Source organism: Mustela putorius, unplaced genomic scaffold, assembly GCF_011764305.1.
Source record: "Mustela putorius furo isolate JIRA1106 unplaced genomic scaffold, ASM1176430v1.1 tig00000174_pilon_pilon_pilon, whole genome shotgun sequence".
Classification (NCBI taxonomy): domain Eukaryota; kingdom Metazoa; phylum Chordata; class Mammalia; order Carnivora; family Mustelidae; genus Mustela; species Mustela putorius.
In genome coordinates, this window is record NW_025421304.1 from 38,330,180 (window position 1) to 38,357,535 (window position 27,356).

General features: G+C 44.4%; 1 protein-coding gene across 1 annotated transcript in view; it reads left to right on the forward strand.

Annotated features, from left to right (window-relative positions):
* The window catches only part of HSD17B2 (hydroxysteroid 17-beta dehydrogenase 2), a 76,326-nt gene that overhangs the window by 5,478 nt on the left and 43,492 nt on the right, over window positions 1-27,356 (forward strand). The window lies entirely within an intron of this gene.

Below are 27,356 nucleotides of genomic sequence, written 5' to 3' on the forward strand. Positions count from 1 at the left end.
CAGTCTGCTGGGAGAGATGTAAGCACGGCTGTGCGGTGGGGCACAGAGGGGCCTCCAGAAGGATTCCCAAGTGCCTGGAGCCCACGGGTGGGCGAGGCTCCTGTGTTGGAGGCTGGGGAAAGCTTGACCCAAAGGGGACCTCATTAGGTATTAAAAAGCATCTTTCTACAGGGAAAATAGAAAGGTCTTCCAGGCTCCTTGGTTAAAGCAGCTATGACACAGTACAATTAGTACTCATTAAAACTTGTTGAGTTGGGTCATTTTTAACTGGAATTTTCAAAACAGTGTACAGTGAGGGACGGATGAAGTGCTGGAAGAAGGATCCGTGTTATACGGAAGTCCTTATCTTAGGCTCCAAAAGAAAGTCCTAGGTGGATGCTGATCCCTTCTGGGACTTATTAAATAGTCCAGCTGTGGTTCTTTTTTTTTTTTTTTTCCAGTTGTGGTTCTAAAACTCAATACTGTTGGCATCCTCTGGGGCTCCTTTCGATCTAACATTAGGTTACTAAGATGGCGAAATAGTGACAGCGGGGCAGGGGACTAAGAAATAACATTTCCGTGCTCAGAGTTTTACATTTCATATCTGATTCTCACAACCCAAATCACCTACATCTCGTGAGCAAGGGCACTATGTGTCCAAAGTTCCTGAGCTACTAAGATCAGAACCACCTGCCACCCACCCAAAGCCATGATCTGAACCACCGTCATTATCCGTGTTACTAACTGGTCATGGGGTCTAGGATATAAAATGTGTTCGTTCGATCAGCAAGTAAATGTTAAAGATCTATTCTGCGTACAAGACTCTGCTTGATGTCGAACCCGGCAATTGATTGGATGCAAGAGATCCAGACGACAAGTTAAAATGAAGGGACCACGGAGGGACGGGGCTGTTTGAAAAGGGTGATGATTTCAGATATGCCACAATGGTGAATCTGACTTCAGGTTTGGTTTTGAGGGCAGGGAGCGGGCAATGCAGGTGGAAAGTCACTGGCGGTTGGAAATACAAAACAAGGCCTTGGTTAGGTTTAGAGAAGGAGCCTGGAGAAACATGGGCCACTTAGTAATGGTTGATGCCATGAGGGAAGAGCTTTTTGAAGTCTATAGTAAGAAATCAATACAGTCCATCATGAGCCTGTAATCCAGTGAGTTTATGGAACTTTTTTTATACGCTCACATATCCTGCTTTATCATTCACTTTAAGCTTTATTTTTTAAAGATTTTTTTTATTGATTTATTGGACAGAGAGAGAGAGAGAGAGATATCACAAGTAGGCACAGCAGCTGGCAGAGAGAGAAGGGGAAGCAGGCTCCCTGCTGAGCAGAGGACCCTGAGATCATGACCTGAGCCGAAGGCAGAGGCTTCACCTGCTGAGCCACCTAGGTGCCCCAGTCATTCACTTTAAGCTTTACCTTAGCCCTCTACAAAGAAGCATAAAAAGGTATTGTTAACCAAGGTAATGTTGTAAAGGTTGGAATGTGATTTTATTGGGCACTCTGGATGGATTGTTCCGACCAGGGGTATGAAAGTCCCTCCCCCACCCCCATGTATTGTAAGCTGTTTGAAGGCACACGTCAGGTCTCTGCGTCCAGGAGAACTAATGCAATGTTAAGGAGTGAATGAGTTGTAAGTGAGCAAACCAAGCTGGTATAATATCCTTCCCTCTCTGTGGTCATTGGCTGGATACAATGGCACTGCCCCAATCTGCCCACGAGCTTCGATCCTTAACTCTGCTCACTCTTTCTGGTAGGATCACCTGTGTAGAAAGGACAGCATGACATGGCCAAGCTCTGAAGGCCCCATTGTTCTACAGTAACTTAACTATTGGCTTGTTCTGGACAGAGCTTTGTGATGACTTTGTTCTAAGCATGCTCCTGCTTACCCAGGATATGGTGCACACATACATCTTCTGACCCCAACCAGGCTACAGAAACTGTAGAAACTCAGTGCCACGGGTGTCCTACTCGCTGGAACTTGACTTCCACACCAGTGCTGCCTTCCAGGATGCTGTATTTCCACGTGCCTCCCCCACTTCTCTATCTAAGTTCTTCTTCCTGCCTCTCCCATAAGATGGCCCCTATGGCTCTCTCTGTCCATCTTAACCCGCTACATTCTCTACCATGGAGCTCCCACCTGCTCCTGTGCTCTCAACAGTCTCTTTGGGAGGCCTGGTGACTCAGTGGTTTGTGCACCTGACACTTTTGACCTCCTGGCTCATGTTTGCAGGATGTTAAGCTAAAACTTTCAAGACAACATGTTCTAAAGCAAACTTATCATGTGCTCCCCGAATCCTCTTCCTTTTCTTAGCTTTTCTGGTTCTCATCTTTCTCCCAATTCTGTCTATTCTGCCTCTTTCCCATCCCTGTTTTCCCATCTTCGTGTCGCCATTTCCCATAGGTTCTCTTTGTCCCTTCCTGATGATTTCTTCATGAGCTCATCTTCCTTGGTCTAGCCCCCTAAGTGCCAGCAATCCCTACACCCCCCAATTCTCTGCATTTCCCTTTAGAAACTACTTCCACATTATATTCTCTTGCAGTTTTCATGTATGACTCTCCCCGCCACCTGTATTCAGGTGATGATCAATCTCTGTGTCCTGCCCAGACTTGTCTCCTACACTCTGCAACACATGCCCCGCTCTTTCCTGTCTCTCCTGCAATGTACAAGAGTCCACCTGACCCTGACTGCACTCATTAACTGTCCCTGAAATCCTGCCATTAGCTCAATACTCCCTACTCTGTTGAATTCACATCACCGTCCACCCATGTGCCAGAGTCAGAGAATTCACAGCCACCTTCGAATCTTTCCATCAATCCACCCAAATTAGAAACCGGAGAGTTCTTCTGGACTCTTTCCTATCTTTCTACCTCACCCAACTAGGCTATATTCATAACTCGGTCATCTTTCTCTGCCTTTTGAATCTCCCCCTTCTTTTTCCTTCCATCGAGACTCCCTGTGTTCAAAGCTTCTCAAGTGGACTCTTGTAATAGGGTCTGGGTCATTATCACTGTCCCTCATTCTCCATCCTCATCCTGTAGCCAGAATAATACTTCTTTAAAATGGGAAACTAGGGGCGCCTGGGTGGCTCAGTGGGTTAAGCCTCTGCCTTCGGCTCAGGTCATGATCCCAGGGTCTGGGGATCGAGCCCCACATCGGGCTCTCTGCTCAGCAGCAAGCCTGCTTCCCTTCCTCTCTCTCTGCCTGCCTCTCTGCCTGCTTGTGATCTCTGTCTGTCAAATAAATAAATAAATAAATAATCTTTTAAAAAAATGTGAAACTAGTCAGTCCACACATCTCTGTTAAAATCCTTCTATTTCCCTATCAAGTCTGGATGTTTTGTGTGCAAATGTCCTTGACAGTAGAGGTCATATCATACACTACCTCTCTACTCTCCAAATTTCCAGGATAGTTCTGGATATCTCTTAACCTTCCAAAAGGTTGTAAGCTATCCAAGCCACTGTACTTAAAAAAAAAAAAAAAAAAAAATTACTACCTTTAAGACACAGGTCAAGAGTTGCCAGGGAGGTAAAACCCGAGTTTTTTCAAGTGCAAACAAGTTCTTATCTAAAAAAGTGACAAGATTATCTTTGTCTATATCCTCAAGGCCATAACTGCCTTGTCAATTTATGTCCGCATCCCAACCTTAATTACCCTGCAGGTTGCAGAATTCCTTATTGATGCTCCCAAAGATCAATCCTCTCTAGGTGCTGTTTGTTCCTTTGTCCCATTTCACACCTTCTTGACTTTGGGACATCGGTGTGGGAAAAGGTTCTGAGGCAAGGCCATTGGCATCGGGTTATTGGGTAGAAGGTTCAGGTAGTTCTGTTGTACTGAACCAAATAGACATAAGCAGGTGATCTGGAATGAGGGAAGTCAGTAAATCAGGTCCCAAAGAGGACAAGTTGGGGGCCAAGTCAGCAGAGAGCTGTGATGGAGTGGAGTGGGGGAACCTGACCAGCTTAGATGATCCAGTGACCCCTGGGACTTCTATCCCACCTGTCATCACAAAGCGCTGGCTCCTCTTAAGCACAGGATTCGCTACAGGTAAAACTGTGGCACTGCCTGACTCCTCCCCATCATGACTTCCTTCCTCTGTGCCCAGAAATACTAACTCCCATTAATTTCATGCCATAAACAGACACTGGAAAGAAATGTGTCCACTGAGACACAATTCTAAAATTCAAGAACAGGAGCCATTAGGAACTTTGTGTTGAATGCCCTTTGTGTGCAGAGGAGTCAAGGTCCTGAGCCAGGGGCATTTTAATTCAAGGCAGTGTGCAACATGGTCTGAGACTGAATGGAACCCAAATTCCACTATTATAAGTCAAAGCCTCTGACAGGTCAATGAAACAATGGAAAGGGACCGGGTTTCATTGAATCCTATTTTCTAAAGACTTGTGTTTACTGAAGTCCTGAGGCCTACAGAGGGCCAAATCCAGGCATCATGATGAAGGTGATTAGAGAGGCAGCTGGGTGGCTCCGTCGGTTAAGCATCTGACTCTTGATTTTAGCTCAGGTCATGATCTCAGGGACACGAGAGGGGAGCCCCACGTTGGACTTCAAATTGGCTGTGGAGCCACCTTAATATTCTCTCTCTCCATCTCCTTCTGCCCCTCCCCTGTCTGTCCCTCTCCTTAAAAAGAAAAAAAAAAAAAAAAAGAGAAAAGAAAATAATGCACTTAGAAACAAAATCAAAATTACATTCTTTTCTCAAAACAGAGCCATAGCATATGTGCACCTAATTGAAGGCCTGGTCACTGTCATTTGGGGTGGGAAGGAAGGTACACTGGTTAAGACCGTACACTTAAGGCAGTGACCAATCTGGCTACCAACTCCTGCCCTGCCACTCACCAGCTTTCTGACATAGGGCAAGTGGGTTAACCTCTCTGAACTTCCATTCCTTATCTATAAAATGGAGCTAATCACAAGATTGATTTCCCCAGGATTACTGCCAGCATGGAACAAAATAACACACATTAAGGACCATCTGTATGTGGTAATTCTGATCCAGAGCCAAACAGGGATGCCTAAGGGAGCCGATCAGATAGTCAGAGGACAACGTTGCTGAAAGAGCCCCTAACTCTGGAAAGAGAAGAAAGAGTAAGCATGATTGCAATAGGCTCTGGGATCTGAGACAGATGAAATCACTCCCTTGGGATCCTCCCTTCCAACACCCAGACCTTTTCTCACTTAGAGTTGAGAGAAACTTTAGAGTAAGCCCCAGGAAGCATGTGTTCACACACAGATAGTAAACCAATAAGTCATCTTAAGGGAACGTCATTTAGGGCAAAAGTGTAGGGGTTGGGGTTTTACTGCATCCTATTGCCTCGGCAGGGTTTGGGCACAAGCCAGGCATCTCCCCTGGTCCACTCCTATTAAAGGTCAGTTAAAGGGTTGGGAAGTGGTGAGGGGGAGAACATCCCATTCTGCCATTGTGGGGTTTACACGACCAATCATCTCTTGCTCTTTTCAGGATCATCCCCTTCATCCAGTGGGGTTGTTTGAATAGCCCTGGTGATGGAAAGCTCACTACTTCCTCAGGAGAATCATTCCACTCTTACACAATACTAATAGGTCTCAAAGGAGCCAAATATGCCTGCTTGGAACATTCATCAATGCACTGAGTTCTATCCTTGGAAGTCACACAATCTAACTAAAGCACTCTTTTTGCATTAGAGCCCTTGAAAGAGACAAAGACTCAATCCTATCATGGCCAAATCTGCTTTGAACTAAATCTTCTCATTCCTTTCACCATTCCCCCCATGGATGGGTTTCCAGAACTTCCATTATTCTATTCAGTCTTCTTTGAACCATTTCCAGTTGCTTGTCCTTCCTTTGAGATTTTGACTCAGACTTAACACCATGTGCATCTTGATATGAACAAGGCAAACAAGACTGGAGCTCATGGGGTGAAAAGAAATCAGAATAAATGCAAGGTTCATTGGATGTTTTTGCTTTGTTTGGTGGAGTCAATCCATAACACCCTTTTCCTCCCAGCAAGTTCTAAACTGATTGAGATAGGGAAGCAAGGCAGGGTGAGACAGAGTCCTCAGCTTTATTCCCCAAAGGAACATTGCAGAAAGTGTCTTGGATATGTGGCGCTCACGGTGCATCCTCTCAAGACAGGGTTGAAAAGTCTCAAGCCTCACCCATGGGGAAGATCTTGGGTTGAACGGCTATGCCATTCCAGCCCAAGAGCACAGGCATTTGCCAGCTGGGAGATCCCAAAGAAGAGCAGAAAGCTGAAACTCGGGCCTCTTGGGTCCTCTGATTCACTTCTCAGTCCTGAGGGCTCCAAGATGGTGAGTTTGTGAATTGCTCTGAATTGTCCTTTGGCTCTTCTTCTAGAGAGACAAGAGAGCTTTGCGTTGACTGAAACATTCTTGTCCTGTTCCTTCAAACTCAGCAGACCCCTTGCCCCACCTCTTCAGGAGAGGGAAGAGAAGGAGACAGAGATCCTCCAGGAGTTTCACACTAACAGGTATTCCTCCATATTGAAGGAAACATAAGAAGCAGGAAAGAAGTGGTCCCTCTTCTATTAGGCTCTGAAAAACAGCTCTCTGGATGGAGGATGCCGTCTTAAAACTGCAGCTTGTATGACAGAGGTCCAGGGAGCGGTGACTGACTGCAAACTTAAATTGGGTCAGCCGTGAGCTGTTGGCTCACAGCCTCCTCTCTCCAAGCCCTCCACGCCCCCCAAGAGAGACACATACACAGGGGCACCACCTGGGTGGCTCAGTTGATTAGACGTTTGACTCTTGGTTTCACCTCAGGTAGTGATTGCCTGGGTTGTGGGATGGAGCCCTGTGTCAGGCACAGTGCTCCACAGGGGGTCTGCTTCATATTCTTTCCCTCTGCCCCTCCCCCACTCGTTCTCTCTCCCTTTTTCTCACATACACAAAGCTTCACTCTTAACATGCACAGTATCTAAATGAAAGTATTAGATCACTCACTGGCTCTGGGTCCTTGAACACCTTGCTTCACTTTCTGGGGTTAACTGTCCTCATATGTAAAGCAGGAATCATGACTGGTACCTGTTCTATGGATTAAATAAGATTGTGATATATTTTGCTGCATGGCACATAGTAGATGCTTCATGAAATATGATTTTCCCCTTTTCCCCATCTTGTCCTGTCTAATAATCTTGGCAAAGGAGACACAAACAAAAGAGGAGTTTGGTAGTTTTGCCTTCTGTAGTAATCATGAATGCCAACTCCCTGGCCTCATTCGGTAGTGTCCTGCCCCTTTTGTCCATTTGTATTATGACCTATCATTGACTACCTCGTCCTCTTTCTGTGGTTAACTGGCTTCTGCAGGCCAGTCTAATCTGGGCATATTTTGTAAAAAGATTTACTTTATTTCAGAGAGCGAGCACAAGCAGGGGGAGGGACAGAGGCAGAGGGCAAAGCATTCTCTCTGCTGAGCAGTGAACCCAACTCAGGGCTCAGTCTCGGGGACCCCGAGATCATGACCTGAGCTGAAGGCAGATGCTGAACTGACTGAGCCACCCAGGAACCCTTAATCTGAGATTTTGTCTACAGATGCTTTTCTTACAGGTGAGTGTAGGGCTTCTCCTGTATTGGGACTCTTTGTTCTGTGCTATGTGTACCCGAGGCTCTTGCCTTCTAAACTCTGGCCTCATCTGGCCTCATCCCTGTGTAACCACTCTGGTCTCTTGAATTCTCCCCCTTGATTACTCTCAGTCTTGACCCTTTACTCTGAGTTGTCTTTTCAGTTTTTCTATTGGAGAGAGAGAGTCTTTTGAGGGCACTGAGTTATAAGGATCTTGCTTTGGGCAAAATGTTTAGCAGCCACCTTTCCTTCTGAGTCTACATCTGTGTCCAGGTCGTGGTGGTGGCATTGCTAAGGGATGAGGTTGTGTAACTGATCTGACATGTTGTGGGAGACACAGCTGTTTGTTTTCACAGTTCACGTTTTATTTATTTACTTATTTTTCACATATTGTGTTAGAATTTAATTTAAAAGCAAACTTTTTATATATCCTTTGAAAAAAATTACAATTCAAAAGTCATGGAATTAAGTGATGAGTCTTTAATATTATAAAGCTATTTAAAACTGTAATGAGAGTAGTGGTGCTGTTTGACCCTTATAGAAATGTTACAGAATTCAAATCACCACTTGGATCCTCAATGATTCAAGTGTCTTGTCTTACACAATAAGGGTTTGGTCAGTTTCAAGACAAAATTGCTCCAGATATGCTGACCTCAAGTCATCCAATAACACGGTCCATTGGCTTACACAGTGGTGAGCTGGCTGCTGTGGTAACTCCACGGTGCTTGTTCAGCTCTTCAGCTGTTTTTATGGAACTATTCCAGTCCCTTTCTGAACCACATCTGTTCTTGACAATCCGAAATTTGTTGTTATTTGAATCTGTTCCTTCAAAGCCATAGCCAACCACCAGAACACCAGGATCCGGGTCTTTCTTTGCTGCTGCAGTCTGGACCATAATAAATTCCTTATTTATAGAACTGGAATGACGGAGGGCCTGTAGCAATAGCAACAGAGATGGGCCCTACAGTTGCCCTTCTCACAGGGGCTGACACAGTTCATGTCTTACTAACCACTTGTTGATTGTCTACTGCATGCATTTGAGATACAAGAGAAAGTAAAGATAAATGAAGTCTCTGCCCTCCAGAAACTTCATTCTACTGGAATAAGACATACAACAAACACATCGGTAAATAGGGGAGATACTGTCAGCACTGAAAGACTTTGAAGGCATGGGTAATGGTTTTACTGTACTACGAAGAGCTACCTTTTATTGGAGGCTATTTGTCAGGCACTGTGATTAGTATTTCCATGCCTAATTTCATTTAATTCTCACAGACACCTTATCAGATCATTTAAATATGAAAAGCTTTAAATATACAAAAAGTAGAATTAATAGTGACAACATGCCCAATATACATATTCTAGAACAACCATGATCAAGGGATCGATGAGATAATTTCTTTATTTTTATTTTTAATTTAAAAAATTGTTTTAAGATTTTATTCATTTATTTGACAGAGACCACTAGTAGGCAGAGAGGCAGGCAGAGACAGGAAGGGAAGCAGGCTTTCTGCTGAGCAGAGAGCCTGAAGCAGGACTCGATCCTAGGACCCTAGGATCATGACCTGAGCTGAAGGCAGAGGCTTTAACCCACTGAGCCACCCAGGCGCCCTGATGAGATAATTTCTATTACTCTTCCCATTCAGAGATGAAGAAATTGAGGCTTTCAAGAGATAACTAAGATCATATAACATAAAATAAAATTCAGCCATGCTAGAATTCAAGGAACCCACATACAATGCAGACAAGGAAATGACAGGTGGGCCCCCTGACGGAAAGGGGCAATGACTGCCAAATATTTCTGCTAAGCTGCCCCAAGCATCTTTGGCTTTCACATTCAGACCCAGGGTCCTATGGTAAAGCTGGCTTTCAGCAATAAAAGGAGAACTCTGTCACCCAGCAGTGCTTGTCTTGGTAGCTCCAGAGAACCCTTAGGACTGAACGACCAGGGACTTCCTTGCATCTGCCTTCCACGAGCAGGGCTATTATGTGTCCAATGAGAAGCCATGGGTGCCCCATGCAAGATGCCTTCTCATTTCTCATGGAGTCAGTCCTTGTTTTCCAAATATTCCCAGCTGTGCCCAGGAGCTGTCACTTGGCTACCTTCAGGTTGTTGCTCCAAACCTACCTTGTGTATTGTTGAGTTTTATGATGTTTTTTGTAGTGTGGAAGGGGGATTAGAATCCATTCCTTCATTATTTCATGAATAATCACCAAGTGCTCTGTGCCAGGTACTAGGAATACAGTGACAAATGGCATTCCTTACATTGAATAAACTTGTAGTGTAGTGGGGGAGATAAAAAGAAACCAGGACATTACAAGGCAGTGCAGCATGGGAGTGTTCAGAGAAGTGGGCAGAGTGAGAGGGGAGAAGACCACCCAGGAGGCTGGGGCAGAGGCCATGGGTTTGGGGAACAGGCAGTGAATTAAAGGGGACTTCATGGTAGAAGAACCAGAGGACTTGCTAGCTTGTTGGATTTAGGTAGAGTAGAAGTGAAAAGATCCACCACACACTGGACTTTCCCTCTTGTAATACTCATCAGAGCCCTTTGTAGTTCTTTCTGCCCATCTGTCTTGCTGGATGGATTGTGGACTCTGTGAGGACGGCAATGTGTAAAGTATGGTGCCTACAATAGGCTCAAGGAATGAATTCATGAACAAATGAATGTAGAGAATAATTCTGGGGGTCTGAGAATGATTCTTACAACTAAGAAACAGCAGATTTGGAGAGACTGAGGGGGGGAAGACTCTGACTTTGAAGAAAAGATAAAACCTTTTGTTGGAGACATGTTCAATTTGAGATGCCATGGTTGTATCCAGCTGGAGGTGTCCAGATGGATTTGGGAAAGGGAGGCTAAATGCAAGAATGAGCCTAAGACTGGAGATACAAGTGGCTTAATCTTCCACATAAATGGGGTAAATGAAGCTCTGAAAGCTAAAGTGACATGTGAGAGAAAAATACAGATAGAGCTTAGGAGTGGAGGAACTGGGCAATGAGTCCTCTCAAGGCTACAGGATCAGAGATAGAAGGTAGACCTGCAATAGTGTAGGATCCCAAGGAAGAGAAGATTTCCAAAGAAAAGAGTGATAAACAACATTCAATATGGAGGAGAGATTGAATGGGATGACAGGATATCTCTGGCTTCAGGGCCCTGGGAATTACTGATTGGAGAATTACTGATTGCTTCAGTAGAGGGTGTGAGAAGGAGCTCCAGTGCAAAGACGGTGAGGAGATGGTGTTATTGGGCAACTCTGGAGTCTTAACAACACTAGTGGAAAAAGCAAGAAGCAGGATGGGGGAGTACCTGTAGGGCATAGTAAGATCAAAAGAAAAAAAATGTGAGAGATGGAGAAACTTTGGGGATGTGACTTTGGAGGGCCCAAAGGAAGGACTCAATGAAGAAGGCAATGGCAGTGCCAAAGAGATTGTGGTAATTGATGAAGCAGGAGGCTGTTTTTGAAGGGATAAAGAGAAAATAGAAGCCATGAGAGTCTCAGCTTTTATTCTAGTTAGTTTACAAGATGAATATGCAAAACAATTGGTTAAAAAGGCAATTTACTTACACAGCGAATCTTAAGTAGTTTGTGGTGCCCATTATGGTTATAGGGTAGTGATGAGAATAAAGTGAAATAAGGCATGCCAAATGCTTAATATGGCACCTGGCTGCATAGGACATAATCAGTGACTGCTACTTAGTAGACTGGAGGACACAAAAGACAATAAGCAATCAGAGAAAGCATCATGGTGGAAATAATATCATCTATTTCCTGGGCTGGAACAGGTAGTCTCCATGTTGAGCTCTTATCTCTATCAAGTTAAATTAGATCTCTCCTGTTGATGCCCCTTTCATCACCTTTACCAACGTTTATGAGCATTTGCTTAATATCTTCTTCCTCCTAGGGACTTGCCTTTGGCTTTGCTGAGGCTTGCTTGTCCCAGATTACCCTTTTCTGCTATTCCTTGCTATTCTTGAAAAAAAACCATTTTTGCTGGTTTAAAAAAAAAAAATCTCCTTTCTCCTAAAACAGTTCTCAACTGAGAGAAATGTTACTTCTCAGGGGACATATGGGCGTTGTCTGAAGATATTTTTGGGAGGTATGGGAACATGCTGTTGGGATCTAGCTGGTGGAAGCCAGCAACACTGTTATGTACATCATACAGTGCACAGGTCAGCCTACCACAAAGAACTATTTGATCTCAGGTGTCAATGCTGCTGAGCTGAAACCCTGTAGAGGATGAGTTCCCTAGATCAGGAGCCACTTCATTCTCATTGATCATGGGATCCCCAAGTGTCAGGTACAGAGCAAGTTCCATGTTGGGCACCCAGTAATAATAAAAGGAAATTTTTCTTCTGGACTGAACTGGAGTTTGCAGAAAAGACCAGGTCTGAATGTATTTCCTTCTGCTTTGAGTACACAGTGGCAGAGGGTGCCTGGGACTTACTTGGGAAGAAAGTTCACAACAGAGACTGCATATATTCTATCCTCAAAGGGATGGAAAAGATGAACAGCCCTGGGGCTGCACTAGGAGACTGACATCGCTATAAACAAGAGAGTCACAGAACAAAGGGTCTGGAACACAGGTAACACAAGAATACCCAAGACTACGAACAGTTCATTGTTTTGACAGATAGAATTCAGCCAACCACTGAAGCAGCAGAGATCGAATTTTAAATAGACACAAAATAGAGAGTGTTTCTTGGGTGATGCACAAAGGTGAGGCGTCTCAGCCGACTGTGGGCTGCCATGCACAGAAGGAACATTTCCATCTTGGGAGTCTGCTGGTTGTCAACCATCACTGTGCATTAGAAGCACCTTTAAAGCATACTGATGTTCGAGCACCAGGTCCTGGAGCCCAGCTTTACCTGATCTAAGGTGTATCTTTGAGCCCTGGTGGTTTATAAAGCACCCCTACCCCTGGTGAAACTAAAGTGGAAGCCCCACATTGGGAATGAACCACAGCTCAAAGTGTTCTATGAGCAATTCCTCTCTCTATCACCTGTGTACCCAATTCCACCGAGTGTCTCTCGGAATTTATATTGTCTCAAACTGAGATCTTGATCTGGGACCCCCTCTACTTCATGTAGGTGAGCCACTCTACCTGTCACCCTGCAGAGAGCAGAATATCTGAGAGTCACTATTCATCCCTGTTTCTCTTCCTTCCCTCTCCATATCAGTTCATTCCCGGCACTGTAACTGGTACTTTGAGAACGGATCTTGATAAACCTACTGCTCTCCTTTTCAAGGCCTCTGTGCTACCCAGATCTGCTGTCATTTCTTCCTGGGCTACCCTGGCTTTTGGGAGTCCTCTCTTGTCTCCCCAACCCCTTCTCTACAGACTAGACAGAGCACCCCACTCTGAGTTAAAAGACATCAAAGGCTTTCAACTCTACAGAGTAAAAACCCAAACTTCTGCCCAAAATCTGAGGCCTCTCTCATCCCACTCCCCTCTCCTGTACTCACTAACTTGAAACACCAAGCTTTTCCTGGGAATTAATAGCCTTTGCTGTTCCTTTCCCTTGGGATGTTCGGGTGGAGATGCCCTTTACGGGGCTGGCTTCTTCGTTTTCATGTTAAATCAGGGTTTCTCAGTCTTAACACCACTGACATTTTAGGCCAGAAAGTCATTTGGGGCTGTCCTCCCTTAGAAACATCCATGGCCTCTACTTACTCAATGCTAGTAGCATCTCACTAGCCAAACGAAATGTCTCCAGACATTGGCAAATGTCCCATGCGGGCAAAATTACTGACCAATTGAAACACTGCTGGTTGACATACTGCCTTCTGGAGGAGGTGTTCCCTGGTGTCCCGGCTTTAAGTCTCCAGCTGGAATTCTTAATCTCCGTGTTTTACTTGTGACTTTCATACCACTCTTCTCACCTTGAAGTGAAATATACATTCATTTCTCTAGGAAGTGTCTGTATCTGCACTCTCCCTACTAGACTACCTTGACTATTTAACCCAGTTCCGTACTACCAGCATCTAACACAGATACATAGAGCTCATACTCAATAAACATTCACTGAACAGGGCGCCTGGGTGGCTCAGTGGGTTAAGCCGCTGCCTTCGGCTCGGGTCATGATCTCAGGGTCCTGGGATCAAGTCCCGCATCGGGCTCTCTGCTCAGCAGGGAGCCTGCTTCCTTCTCTCTCTCTCTCTGCCTGCCTCTCTGTCTACTTGTGATTTCTCTCTGTCAAATAAATAATAAATAAAATCTTTAAAAAAAAAAAAACATTCACTGAACAGATGTATGCATGAATGAACAAGCTGGTACTGCTGGGCAGGCAAGTGCCTCGCCCCCGGGGTAGAGGATGAGCTAGCATGGCAGAAAGACCATGGACTTTGGAGCCATTGAATTCTGGTTTCCTGGCTGTGTGATCTGGGACAGCTTACCTAACCTCTCAGAGCTTCAGTGTAGTCATCTGTGAGATGGGGGTGCTATCCTTGAGCATCTGAGCGTCAGGTCCTAGGTGATTCTGATGCTTTTTCACATGCCCTTGGTTGCCGGAGCAGGTCTCCCTCAGAGCTCACCATCACTGAGGATGGGAATCAACACCGTTCCCGTGGTGCCCAAGCATACTGTAGGTGCTCAGCCAATGAACTCTGCAGAGCATAACCAGGAGTCAAGTTGTATCTGTGCTTTAATAACAGCACCATGGCCCGACTGCAGAGATGATTCTTTTTTTTTTTTTAATATTTTATTTATTTATTTGACAGAGAGAGATCACAGTAGGAGAGAGGAAGGGAAGAGATCACAGAGAGAGAGGAAGGGAAGCAGGCCCCCTGTTGAGCAGAGAGCCCGATTTGGGACTCGATCCCAGGACCCTGAGATCATGACCCGAGCCGAAGGCAGCGGCCCAACCCACTGAGCCACACAGGCGCCCTGCAGAGATGATTCTTACATGGTTCATCCCTGGGGCAAATGCCCAATCCCAAGTCCCTCCTTGGTGGGTCATGGTGTTGTGGGTCTATGTTGAGGTGGGCATTCTGGCTTCCTGCAGAAACTAGAAAGCTAGGCCAGGGTCTTCTTACCTCTCTATTTCCTCCTTCTTCTCTAGGCTTTGGTCAGAAAAGCTCAGCTTCATACTGTCAAAATGGTTCTAGTAAAAAGCTCTTGTTGCAGGGTTGACAATGACAATGACATTGACAATGACAACTCTCCCAGAGCAGAGCTGACAATGAGTTTCAGCTTGCTTGCAGCACTGGCTCTCTCAGGTGGCATCCCTTTGAGATGTCCTAGCTGCTCAGAAAACCTCTAGTGTGCATTTCCCTTGAGACTGGCTCATTTCACTTCCACTAGATAATGCTGGGATCTGAATGTAGGTCTTGTCCATCTCCCTATTTTCTTCTCCAAATCCACATTCTGGGGGAAAAGCATCATTTCCCCCAGCTTGGGCAGGATTGTCCAGTGTGGTAGAGACAAGACCATATGTGGTAGAGAAGGGGGAGTCCTTAAGGCTGCTCAGCAAAGGCCCACAAACATTTTTCCATGTGTCTGTTAGCCATTTGTATGTCTTCTTTGGAGAAGTGCCTGTTCATGTCATCTGCTCATGGACAGATTCCTGTTGTAGGTTGTGCCGTGATTTGTAAGGTTCATGTTGTTTTACTGCCCTCCAAGAGCCCTAGGTGCTATTCTGCTAGGTGCAGCCCACTCACCAGTGAGCAGTATACCTCAGTATTCTGAATGGGTCTAGAAAGAAGGTTCTCTTTGGCAGCATCCTCTGGAGCTTGGGGAGTCCTGTGGTCTTTCAGATGTTCTCATTTCCCTCCACTGGGGAAATCATAGGGTGGAAGGTATCTCTTGGCTCAGAGTTGTGCCACACGGGCAGGGGTGAGGAGGGTCAAGCAAATTGTTTGTCGTGCCCTCCTCATCTGTCAAGATCTGACTGGTTTTGCTCCACAGTGTGTTGTGTCTTTTCTGCTGGACTTTTCATAGGTACTTTCTTTAGTTTAGTGTATGATTGTGAAGCTCAGTAGAGTTTTTTGGGGGTGGGGGGAGGGAGAGGATTAGCCATCAGGGAAATTCAAATCAAAACCACATTGAGATACCACCTTACATCAGTTAAAATTGCAAAAATTGACAAGGCAAGAAACAACAAATGTTGGAGAGGATATGAAGAAAGGGGAACCCTCTTACACTGTTGGTGGGAAGGCAAGTTGGTACAGCCACTTTGGAAAACAGTGTGGAGGTTCCTCAAAAAGTTAAAAATAGAGCTACCTTAAGATCCAGCAATTGCATTAGTGGGTATTTACCCCAAAGATACAGATGTAGTGAAAAGAAGGGTCACATGCACCCCAATGTTCATAGCAGCAATATCCATAAGCCAAAATACGGAAGGAACTGAGATGATTTTCATGGTCATCTCATGAATGGATTAAGAAGATGTGATCCATATACACAATGAACTATTAGTGCTCAGAAAGGATGAATATGCATTTCCATCGACATGGACGGAACTGGAGGGGATTATGCTGAGTGAAATAAGTCAAACAGAGAAAGACAATTATCATATGGTTTCACTCACGTGTGGAACATGAGGAATAGCATGCAGGACATCAGGAGAAGGAAGGGAAAAATGAAGTGGGGGAATCAGAGAGGGAGATGAACCACAAGAGACTATGGACTCTTGGAAACAAACAGAGGGTTTCAGATGGGAGGGGGTGGGGAAATTATTAGCCCAGTGATGGGCATTAAGGAGGGCAGGTACTGCATGGAACACTGGATCTTATATGCAAACAATGACTCATGGAACACTACATCAAAAACTAATTTTGTACTGTATGGTGACTAACATAACAATAAAATAAAATAAAATAAAATGGAATCTGTCCCTGAAAAAAAAAAAAAGGCCCACAAAAAAACGGAACAGTTGTTTCACATTGTTATAGAGTTCTGAAGCTAGAACTCCAAAATCAAGGTGTCAGGCAGGGTTTCTTTCTATCTAGAGGAGGCTACTTCCTTGCTTCTTCCAACTTCTGGAAGCCCCCCCAGTAATCCCTGGATTGTGGCCACATTACTCCAATACCTGCCTCCATCTTCGTATGGCCTTCTTCCCTTGGTGGCCGCACCAAGATGTCCCTCTTCTTACAAGAACACCAGCCACACAGGATTAAGGATCCACCTGGCTTCACTATGACCTCATCTTAGTGGAGTCCATCTGTAACTCTCCTATTCCCAAATAGGGTCACATTCTGGGGTAGTAGAGATTAAGATGTTAACATATCTTTTGGGAATGGGGGGGGGCACAATTAACTTATAACATTCTCCCAAACCAGAGCAAGTTTCTATTACCAGAAGAGGGGATGGGAGATGAGCAGATGTGCTGGTTTTGGGTGAATCCATACTGTACCTTCCCTTCCTCATTCATCTTCCCCTCTTGGCTCTAAGTTCTGGAGCTCAGCTTCAGCCAATGGAGAGCATGGGACAGAAGTTGTAGGAAGGGAGAAATGTGAAATCAGAATATTCCCCCTGGCACCCTCCCTGCAGGGTCATTGTGGGCTGCTCAAATCCCTTGCCTGAAGGTCACTCTTTACCCTTTCTAAATTCCAACAACTCCCTTTCCAGTAATCCCTCCCTTGCTCTGTCCGGCCTAGGAAAATGTATCCTGACTTCTTCATGTGCCCTGGGGTGTTCAAACCTCTGCTACACCCTTTACTGAATTTTCTTGCAATCACCCACCATGCTGTGTCCTTGCTCTAGGGATCCTGGCTGATGGATCAGGAAAATCAACAGGTGTCCACTACACTTCTGAGAAATGTTCATTCTCCTGTTATTTCCTCTTAAAATAAACATTTTACTAAATGACAGACCTTGGCCATGACTTCCAGTTCTCTGTGTTACTTCTGTGCTACATTATCAACATTCCCTGATAAAATGTTCTTTCTAAGAACTCATTTTCCTAATAGCAGAGGGAGCAGCCAGCAGAATTAGAGAGTTAGGTACCTGTACTGGACAGAAAAGAGGGCAAACAAACAAAAAAATCAATAGTAGGGGAGATCTGGAAGAGACACACAGTCCACAGGTGAATATGAACACACCCGCTACAGAAGAGGTAAGTAAGAGGTCACTGAAATCATTACCATTTTTTCATTCTGCTGAGTTAAAGCAAATAAACAAACAAACACAATGACAGAGATTGCCAACTCAGACAAATACCAGTATAACCAGTAAGAAATACAACAGGGTTGGGAAAAGCTCAAAGTGCCAGCCATAAACTCTGAGTTCCTGTAGAGCCTTAAAGGCAGGGATTGGGTCCATCTTGGTCATCATGCGAACCCTAGTACCAAGCCACAGAGAAGCTCAGTGACTTAACGAGCAAGACTCTTTGGTTGGAGCTGGCTTCTGAAGATGTTCTGAATCAACTCTGAGACTGTGCACAGAGAACTCTTGACCATGTGTGCTGTTGCCCCTGGGGAGGAAGCTTACCTCAGGTTGCTGCTAGATATGGATAGTCCCCAAAGGGCAGAGTATCCCTTTTGCATTACACAGGGGATGTTCTAACCTAGAGCATGTAATCACAGAGAGAGGTTTGAGTTTTGATTTACCTAGACAGTTGTTCCCAATAATCGAAGTGACTCAGATACCAGGGAAAGTCCCTCTGCCCCATTAGTCTCTGTATGTTGTCTGCCTGAATCCCTGTCATATACCCTGTGAGAGGTCCTCTGGTGCCCACGCAACAGGCTTGCAAATTCCCAAGCTCATTTTCCTCTAAGTCATTTCTCACTCTAATGTGAAGGTGATTTCTTGTTCTTTCCCTGCTTTTAGCCCAAATATGTAGGAGTCCTTTTTTCTTAATTACCCTAACACACACACACACACACACACACACACACACACACCCCACCTGAAAGTAGAACCTTCCTGAATATTCAAGGGTCTTCTGTGACAGCAGACGCTATAGATATTCGACTGTCCTATTCTTTTTTATACTTTACTTTTTTTGAGCTATAGTTCACGTATTATGAAATTCGCCCTTTAGAACTGAACACTGTAAAGTGTACAGTTCGGTGGTTTTTAGTGTATTTATAAGGTTATGAACCATCACCACAGTCTAATTCCAAATTTTCATTACCCCTGAAAGAAACCGGTAACCATGAGCAGACTGCCCATTCTTAAAATGTCAGTAATTCTGCCAACTTGACTTCCCAACCTCCCCTGCCATATTGGTCACCAATCCCACCCTACCTTGCCTCTTCAGGGAAATTACTCTTTCCGACCACAACGGTGTCTTTAGCAGGAAGGGAATAGTATATGGCAGTACTCTCCAAAAGGAACACGATGCAAGCCACATTATTTAAATTTAACTTAAATTTTAAATTTATTTAACTTAAAAATTTCTAGTAGTCACATTTTTTCTAGTAGTCACATTTTAAAAAGTAAAGAAGAAATGGGTAATATTAATTTTAATAGCCCATATTATATAACACAATAGATCCAAAATATTATTTCAACATATAATCAATATAAAAGTTCTTAATGAGGTATTTTTCATGGTACTGAATTTTTGATGATTTGTTTGTATGTTCTTTCCTTATGGAAGTTGCTCCCCATGATTTACCTCCTCCCCAACACTTCACAACACTTGTTTTCCTTTCCATAGTTCCTTGTGGCTCTTAACACAATTCATGATTTTCTTTTTACATCATGCTTGTACTACTGTCTATATTCCACATTGGATTGTAACTTTTGTGAGGACGATGCTATAGACTGAGTTGTGTTCCCCAAAATTCATCTCTTGAAGCCCTAACCCCCAGTGAGATGGCATTTGGAGGTAGGGCCTGTAGAGGAAATTCGGTCTCACACCTGTGAGAACGCTTGGCTTAAAGGCCCCACATGAACTAGCTCTGAGCTACTGCTCTGATTTACCTTCTACTATTCTCTTTTGACTTACGCTCCTCTGGCCAAAATGGCTTCCTTGTTCCTCAACCAAAGCTATGTTGGAGAGCCTTTTTCCTTGCACTTTCCCTGTGCCTGGAGAAGCCTTCCCTGGGATATCCGTTCAACTATTCCCTGCTCAGGCTCCTTTCCCTGACTTCCATAAAGAACATGACATTTTCCTCCCCAGTTCCCATTCTGCTTCCTAGCACTCATCACCACTCAACACCCTATGCATCTGCTTGTACATCGAATGCGTCGCATCTTCCTCTACAACGTCAGCTCCACAGGAACAGGGACTCGGCTGGTTGCATGCACGGCTGTCCCCCCCCCCCCATGATCTGAAAGAGTGTGTGATGCATAGGAGGCGCTCAACGAATATACTGAAAGAATGTGACAAATTCGAAAGAGTGAATTAATGCCTGGATGTGTGACCATTAGAAATGTAGGAAGGAACACACAGGGTAGAAAAGGCAGGATATTGCTGAGATGGGGAAGAAACCAGCTGAACTAGAATCAAAGCAGGTCTGGAAGTTGGGCTTGGTTGGGTGTCAGCAAATCCAGCTGTTGAAATCTGGGTGGGGAATTTCCTCTATTACATATCACACAAGTAGGAGCCAGAGTGGTTTCCTGAAGAGGGGAGAGATGTGATAGGGATGGAGTAGAGATTAGACGCCTGAGTCCGACTGGAAAACAATGCAGTGAAACATGGATCCAACTAGAAAGTCACATAATGATTTATGCGGGGGTGAGGGCGTGAAGGGGACACCTGGGTTTTCTCTCTTGTGCCATCTCTGCTTGGTTAGGAGTGTTGGGACGAGTAGGTTCTGGGGGAGAGATTGCTTCGATTTAACAATGTCCACGGTGGCATCATGGTGGCAGAGGCATCAAGGGGTTGCCACCCCTATTGGATCCAGGAACCATATCAATGGGTCCATGGTGGTGATTGTTATTGAGACAGAAAACAGAGAACTCTAAATCAGGGAGCTTTTGGGTTTCTGCACAGTACTTTAGTCAAACTTGGCAGGTAGTGTCTTGCACCATTATATGATCGAAGCAGCTGGATGAGATTTGGGCTATCTGTTGGCAAGAATGTCATCCTGTCACTCAGGAAACACCTTTCCTGTGAACAAGACCCAGGGAGACATTATTAAGGCAGTTCTTTGCAGATGAAACTGTAGATAATGACAGAGAGGAGGAACCAAGCCACCTCGGGATAATGGGGCAATTTAACTACATCTCTGGGTAGTTTCCCCTTCTTTGTGTTATGTTGCTCTTAAGTAAATTTACTTTTTATGTGACAGTGTGGGATTTTTTTTTATGTAGTTGCCTAACGTGTTTCTACAAGTATAACTTTGTAACCCTTCTTGTGATATATATGGCTGGAACCTTAAGAAAAAAATTCCATTAACAAAACACACACACAAAAAAACAGGAGAATGAGCAGAAGAAGCCAGCCTCTAAAATGTCTAATGCCCGATTCCCTTTATAGAAGGCCAAAATCAGGCACAACTGATCCGTGCTGTTAGAAGTCAGAATAGTGGCAACCCTGGCCCTGGGAGATGACTGGAAGGAGGCACAGGGAGGTTCTGGGTGAGCTGGTAATGATTTGGGTCCTGACCAGGGAGCTGGTTGCATAAGTGGATTCGCTCTGTGAAAATTCGTCAAGGTGTACACTATAAAAGTCAAAAAGTAGCTACGACATTTTCCCTCTAATGTACATAGAGCATTGAGAGTCTCAAAGCTGTCATTGCCTTAAATAACTCCATCAGGTAAAATACACACTAGTCACTGATGTGTAAACATGGACTAGATCCAGATAAAACATGATAAATAGGGAAACCAAAATGAAAACAAAACCAGAAACGCATGCCGTAGAATCTTAAGATTCTCTACTCTTGTTAGCTGAGTGATGGTGGAAACACTACATTTTTTGAGTTTCCTTACCTTTAAAATAGGAATAAAAATATATACTTTGACAGGAGCCAACCGAAAGAACTCCAGATGGCCAAAGCTAGAATAATATGAGCAATAAAATGGGGCACCTGGCTGGGTGGCTCAGTGGGTTAAGCGTCTGTCTTCGGTTCAGTTCATGATCCCAGGGTCCTGGGATGGAGCACTGCGTTGGGCTCTCTGCTCAGCGGGGAGTTTGGTTCTCCCTCTCCCTGGGCCCCTCCCCTGGGCTCTTGCATGCTCTCTCTCTCTCTCACACTCGCGTTCTCTCTTGCAAATAAATAAAATCTTTAAAAAATTTATGAGCAATAAAATAGTATTGGATTGTCACCCAAAATAGAAAATGAATATTCATGAGTCCATAATGACATAAGTGAATAATGGAATAAATGAATAAATGAGAACTTAAAAATTACTTAATTAATCAAAAGACAAATAAATAAATAAATAAATGTGGAAAGGTTCCTAATAATTCCAAATACTTCATTCTAAAAGAAGGGACGATAGCTCCTCACTCCTTCAGTGAGAGCTAGGTATAAAGACTTCCTTCCCAACAGCACAGTACAGAACGGGGAAGAGAGCAACTTTATAGTAGAGAAATCTGCCAACAACATTGCATCACCCAGGAAATCAAGGGTAACATGAACAGTCATAAGTCATGCTGATAGTACGTACTCTTCGTGTGATATGATGAATGGCGCTTCATCTTTGTGTGATATGATATGATGGCGCTTTATCTCTGTGATCTCCTTGCCCAAACCCATAACCACAATCTAATCAGAAGAAAAACATCAGACAAATTCCAGGAGAAGAGTGTCTTACAATACACCTGACCAGTACTCTTTAAAACCATCAAAGAGGGCGCCTGGGTGGCTCAGTGGGTTGAGCCGCTGCCTTCGGCTCGGGTCATGATCTCAGGGTCCTGGGATCGAGCCCCGCATCGGGCTCTCTGCTCAGCAGGGAGCCTGCTTCCTCCTCTCTCTCTGCCTGCCTCTCTGCCTACTTGTGATCTCTCTCTGTCGAATAAATAAATAAATAATCTTTTAAATAAATAAATAAATAAAGCCATCAAAGATATCCAAAACATTAAAAGGCTGAGAAACCACCACTGCCAAGAGGAACCCAAGGAGACCTAACATGATATTGGTATGTCCTGGAACAGAAAAAGGACATTAAGTAAAAAGTTAGGAAATCTGAATAAATATGGGATGGAGTTCATGGTAACATATCCAAATTGGTTCACAGCCTGTAGGATATGTCACATACTGATCTTCCCAATTTTTCTGTAAATCTAAAACTGCTCTAAAAAGTTAAAATCTATTTTTATTTATTTATTTATTTTAAAGATTTTATTTAAGTATGCTCTACCCCTAACATGGAGCTCAAACCTACAGCCCTAGGATCAAGAGTCACACATTCCACTGACTGATCCAGTGAGGCCTTTCAAAAATTAAAATCTATTTTTTATTTTTATTTTAAGATTTTATTTATTTATTTGACAGAGAGAGAGCACAAGTAGACAGAGAGACAGGCAGAGAGAGAGAGAGGAAAGCAGGCTCTCCACTCAGCAGAGAGCCCGATGCGGGACTCGATCCCAGGACCCTGAGATCATGACCCGAGCCGAAGGCAGCGGCTTAACCCACTGAGCCACCCAGGCGCCCCTAAAATCTATTTTTTAAAAGGAGCCACTTTACCTGGAGATCTGAGGCATGAAATGAGTTGTATTTATTTGTTTGTTTGTTTTAGTAGGCTCTACCCCCAGCATGGAGCCCAGGGCAGGGGTTGAACTCATGACCCTGAGATAAGACCTGAGCTGATAACAGGAGGTGGGCTCTTAACCATCTGAGCCACTCAGGCACCCTGATCATAAATATAGGCTCTCATATCTTCGAGACCTGATTCCCTTAGATGGCACAAAATTCATTAGGGCCTGTCTACCCATTGCCACACCAGCTTTTTATGGGTTCCTATATGCCCTAGGGGCAAAGCAGATTTTCAACCAGATCTCAGTAGAATGCTGAATTAGAGTCATTTGTGTACTCTAATTTCACTTTTTAATATAAAATTTGAGAAACCTTTAATAAGTTAGGTGTGTGTCAAAAAAAAAAAATGAATGGATAAATGGTCACTTAAAAAGGATCTGAGCTGGGGAAGGGGGTGTCTTTCTGAGGGCCATCAGTGTATCGCTGGTTATACAGGGAGCGTTTGTTTTCAAGAAAGTCCTTGAATACCTGTTACACGTTGACCATTGTGATCGCATAGGGATATAAGAACAAATAGTTCCTGTGCATAAACCGTCACTTTATATTCTACTAAGGGAATTGTTTAAAAAGACTTATTTATTTATTTTGGAGGGGGGAGGGGCAGAAGGAGAGGGAGAGAGAATCTCAAGCAGACTCCCTACTGAGCGCAGGGCTCCATCTCCAGACACTCAGTTTATGACCTGAGCCAAAATCGGGAGTCAGACGCTTCACTGACTGTGCCACCCCGGTGCCCATCTACAAAGGGAATTTTCTAAAAAGCAAGTCAATCAACAAATACAGTCACTTTTGAATTGAAGGAACCAGTGAAAAGGCTGTGATAAAGAATAATGCAGTGTGAGACTTGGGGTGGGGAATGGTCCCGGGTGGGTCCCCCGGGAAACAGACGTCGTGGCAGAGTTGAGCATGCAAGGTGTTTCCCAAGGAGTGTCCTGGGGAGAAGGAAGCAGGATGGTCAATTCCTTGGGATTTCTCCATTCAGGTTGGGTTAAAGGGACCAGGCCTTGGCTTAGGCTCTTACCCTGATCAGTGATGGGGTGTGGACCACACTGGGGAGGGTGGCTCTCGCTAGCTGAGACAATCCCTGTGGGGGAGCTGACTTCTGAAGGAGGTCTGCCGTGAGTCCTTCTTGAAGGGCGTCTGGGTAGTACATCTCAGGGCCATCCACCACATCCATCTACTGTATTTTTTTTTAAGATTTTTGTTGCTTTACTTGAGAGAGGAAGGGGGGATGGACAGAGGGAGACAGAGAGAAGCAGAACCCTGTGGTGAGCACGGAGCCCAACATGGGGCTCGATCTTGTGACCCTGAGACCAGGACCTAAGCTGAAACCAAGAGTCAGCTGCTTAACCAACTGAGTCCCCCCAGGTACCCTGGGGACATCTACTTCAGACACAATAGTCAGGAAGGTCCTTCTGAGGTGGGGGCATTAAGCTAAGGCCTGAAGGATGAGAATGAGCCCAGAAGGCCAAAAAACATAAGCAAAAACAAAGAGAGAGAGAGAGAAAGAAAGAAAGAAAGAAGTACTGTATGTGTGAAGGTCCTGAGGTAGGAAAGAATTTAGTCTGGCTACCTCTGACCTGAGCCGCTAAGAAAAATAAGTTGAGGAGCACCTGGGTGGCTCAGTGGGTGAAAGCCTCTGCTTTTGGCTCAGGTCATGATCCCGGGGTCCTGGGATGGAGCCCCACATTGGGCTCTCTGCTCAGCAGGGAGCCTGCTTCCCCTCCTCTCTCTCTGCCTGCCTCTCTGCCTACTTGTGGTCTCTGTCTGTCAAATAAATAATAAATAAAAAAAATCTTAAAAAAAAAAAAAACAAAGAAAAATAAGTTGATATTCTTTTTCCTCCCTGATAACTAACTCTGGGTTTTTCTCAAGCTGCTGTGTGCTTCCAGTGCTGTGTTGGAGAGGCAATTGTTAAATATTGAGAAATTTGGGGAGCTGATTGTTAAACCATTGGCAGCTTAAGTGTCTTAGCTCAGGTTGCTGTAATAAAATACCATATATAAACAAGAGAAATGTATTTCTCACAGTTCTGGTGCCAGCATGGTCAGGGAAGGGCCCTTTTCAGGGTGCAGGCTGCTGATACTCCTCGTATCCTGCCCTCCATCCCACCCCGGCGGCAAGGGAGCAGGCTTGCTCTCTGGCCTCTCCTGGCGAGAGCGCTAATCCCATTCGCAGGCTCCACCCTGCTGACCTCATCACCTCTCAGAGGCCCCAACTCCTAACTCCGTCACACTGCGACTAGGGTTTTTAAAATATGAATTGGGGGGATTGTTATTGCTTCAAAGCCTTTTGAGGGGACAGAACTAAAGACTATGTGATGTTTAGAAAGAGCAAAATCAATCATGAATTTGTCCTGAGACTTTCAATTCAAATTTTAAGATTTTATTTATTTATTTGAGAGAGAGCAAGCATGAGCGTGAGAGAGCTGAGCAGGGGTTAGGGGGGCAGGGACAGAAGGAGAGGAGAAGCAGTCTCTGCGCTGATCAGGGAGCCCAATATGGGGCTCGATCCCAGGACCCTGGGATCATGACCGGAGCTGAAGGTGGACGCTTAACCGACTGAGCCACCCAGGTGCCCCTCAATTCAAATTTAAGATGACAAGACTTTTACTGAACCCCTTCGATGCCAAACATCTTGGTTCCTAATAATTAACATAATACTTCATTTGCTTTATTCTTAATATACATATGACAGTTCAAGATAATAAGAAATCACAATAATAGTAATAAGGCTAATGAACGCAATTTAAAATCTGTGTCAGTCTTCACAATTTTAGCTAACACATGCAAAAGAAATGACAGACGTAGAAAAATCATGGTGTTTTTTTTTTTAATCTTGAATGAAATGTGAACAGAGGCAACAGTCATTACTGTCATTAATGTAGGCGCAGCCTTGTGTGAAAGGTCCGTGGGGAACTTTGAATTATATGGTTGGGTTGACAGTGTCTGAATTCGCCGATCAATCATCATTATGAAAAGCGGGACATGACTCATCCTTACATCTGCTGGTGATGGAACAGGAAACACCCCAACATCGCCTATAAGGCAGTCCTAGGCGGGGAGGGGGTATGAACCCAAATCGAACTCCGCCTGTAGCTCCAACATTACCAGAAATGCAGAGGACAGAGGAGCAAATTATCTGACAGCACAAGGAAGCAAATCACCAAATTTAGGATGTAGGCTATTCTAAAGGACAAACACCATGGTTTCTTCAACAGATAAATGCCATGGGAAGAGGGAATAGAATTTTGTAGAACGGATGAGACTGAGGAGATGTGCAAACCAAGTGTGATGTGTGGCACGTGTTCCTACCTTGAGCGAAACCAACTTGAAAAATCATTTTTGAAATAAACAGGGAACTTTGAATGCGCCCTGGATATTAGATAACATTAGAGAAGAATTGCTCACTTTGGTCGGCTGATAATGACCGTATGGTTGGGTTTGAAAAGTCCGTGTCTGATCTTTGCGTATACTGACATACTCACAGGTTTGTGGATAACATATTAAGCAGGGTGGGGGGGATTTGCTTTAAAATGCAGGAAAGAGAGAAAAAGTGTGTGGGAAGGAAATAGATGAAACCAAGTATTGATAATTCTTGTTGATGGAAAACAGGTACATAATCCGTTATACATTTCTCTATATTTTTGGTAGGGAATCATTTAAAAAAAATTAAAATGGCAGGAAATGCTAAAAACATGAGCATTCCAGGCAGAACGTCCCATGTCATCAAAGATGTGGATAAGGACAAAGAACATTCCAGGTATGGTTCTCTGGGACATTTGACATGACCGTGGAAGGTGGGAGAGATAAACTTGGGAATGTAGATTAGAATCAGATTATGCAGTCTTTGACGCTGGACTTAAGAACTTGAATTTTATCCTACGATCAGTTGAAACGTCTGGGGCTGTGAAGCAGAGGAAAGGTAAGCTCACAGATAGAAGCGGGCACTGTGGGCCAGAAGGATGGCAGGCAGGAGCTAGCAGGCTGCAGAGGAGGAGCAATGAATCAAGGAAACCCGTACACAGCAAGGGGATGAAGAAGGTGACTGTGCCCGATGCCTCCATTTCATCAGATGGGCCTTTAGTCATTCAGCAAATATTTACGGAGCAGCTCTGGTGCACCCGGCATTGTTTTAGGCACAGGGCATAGAACAGTGAACTAGACATCACAAGACAGTCCTTGCCTGCTGGACGTGATCTC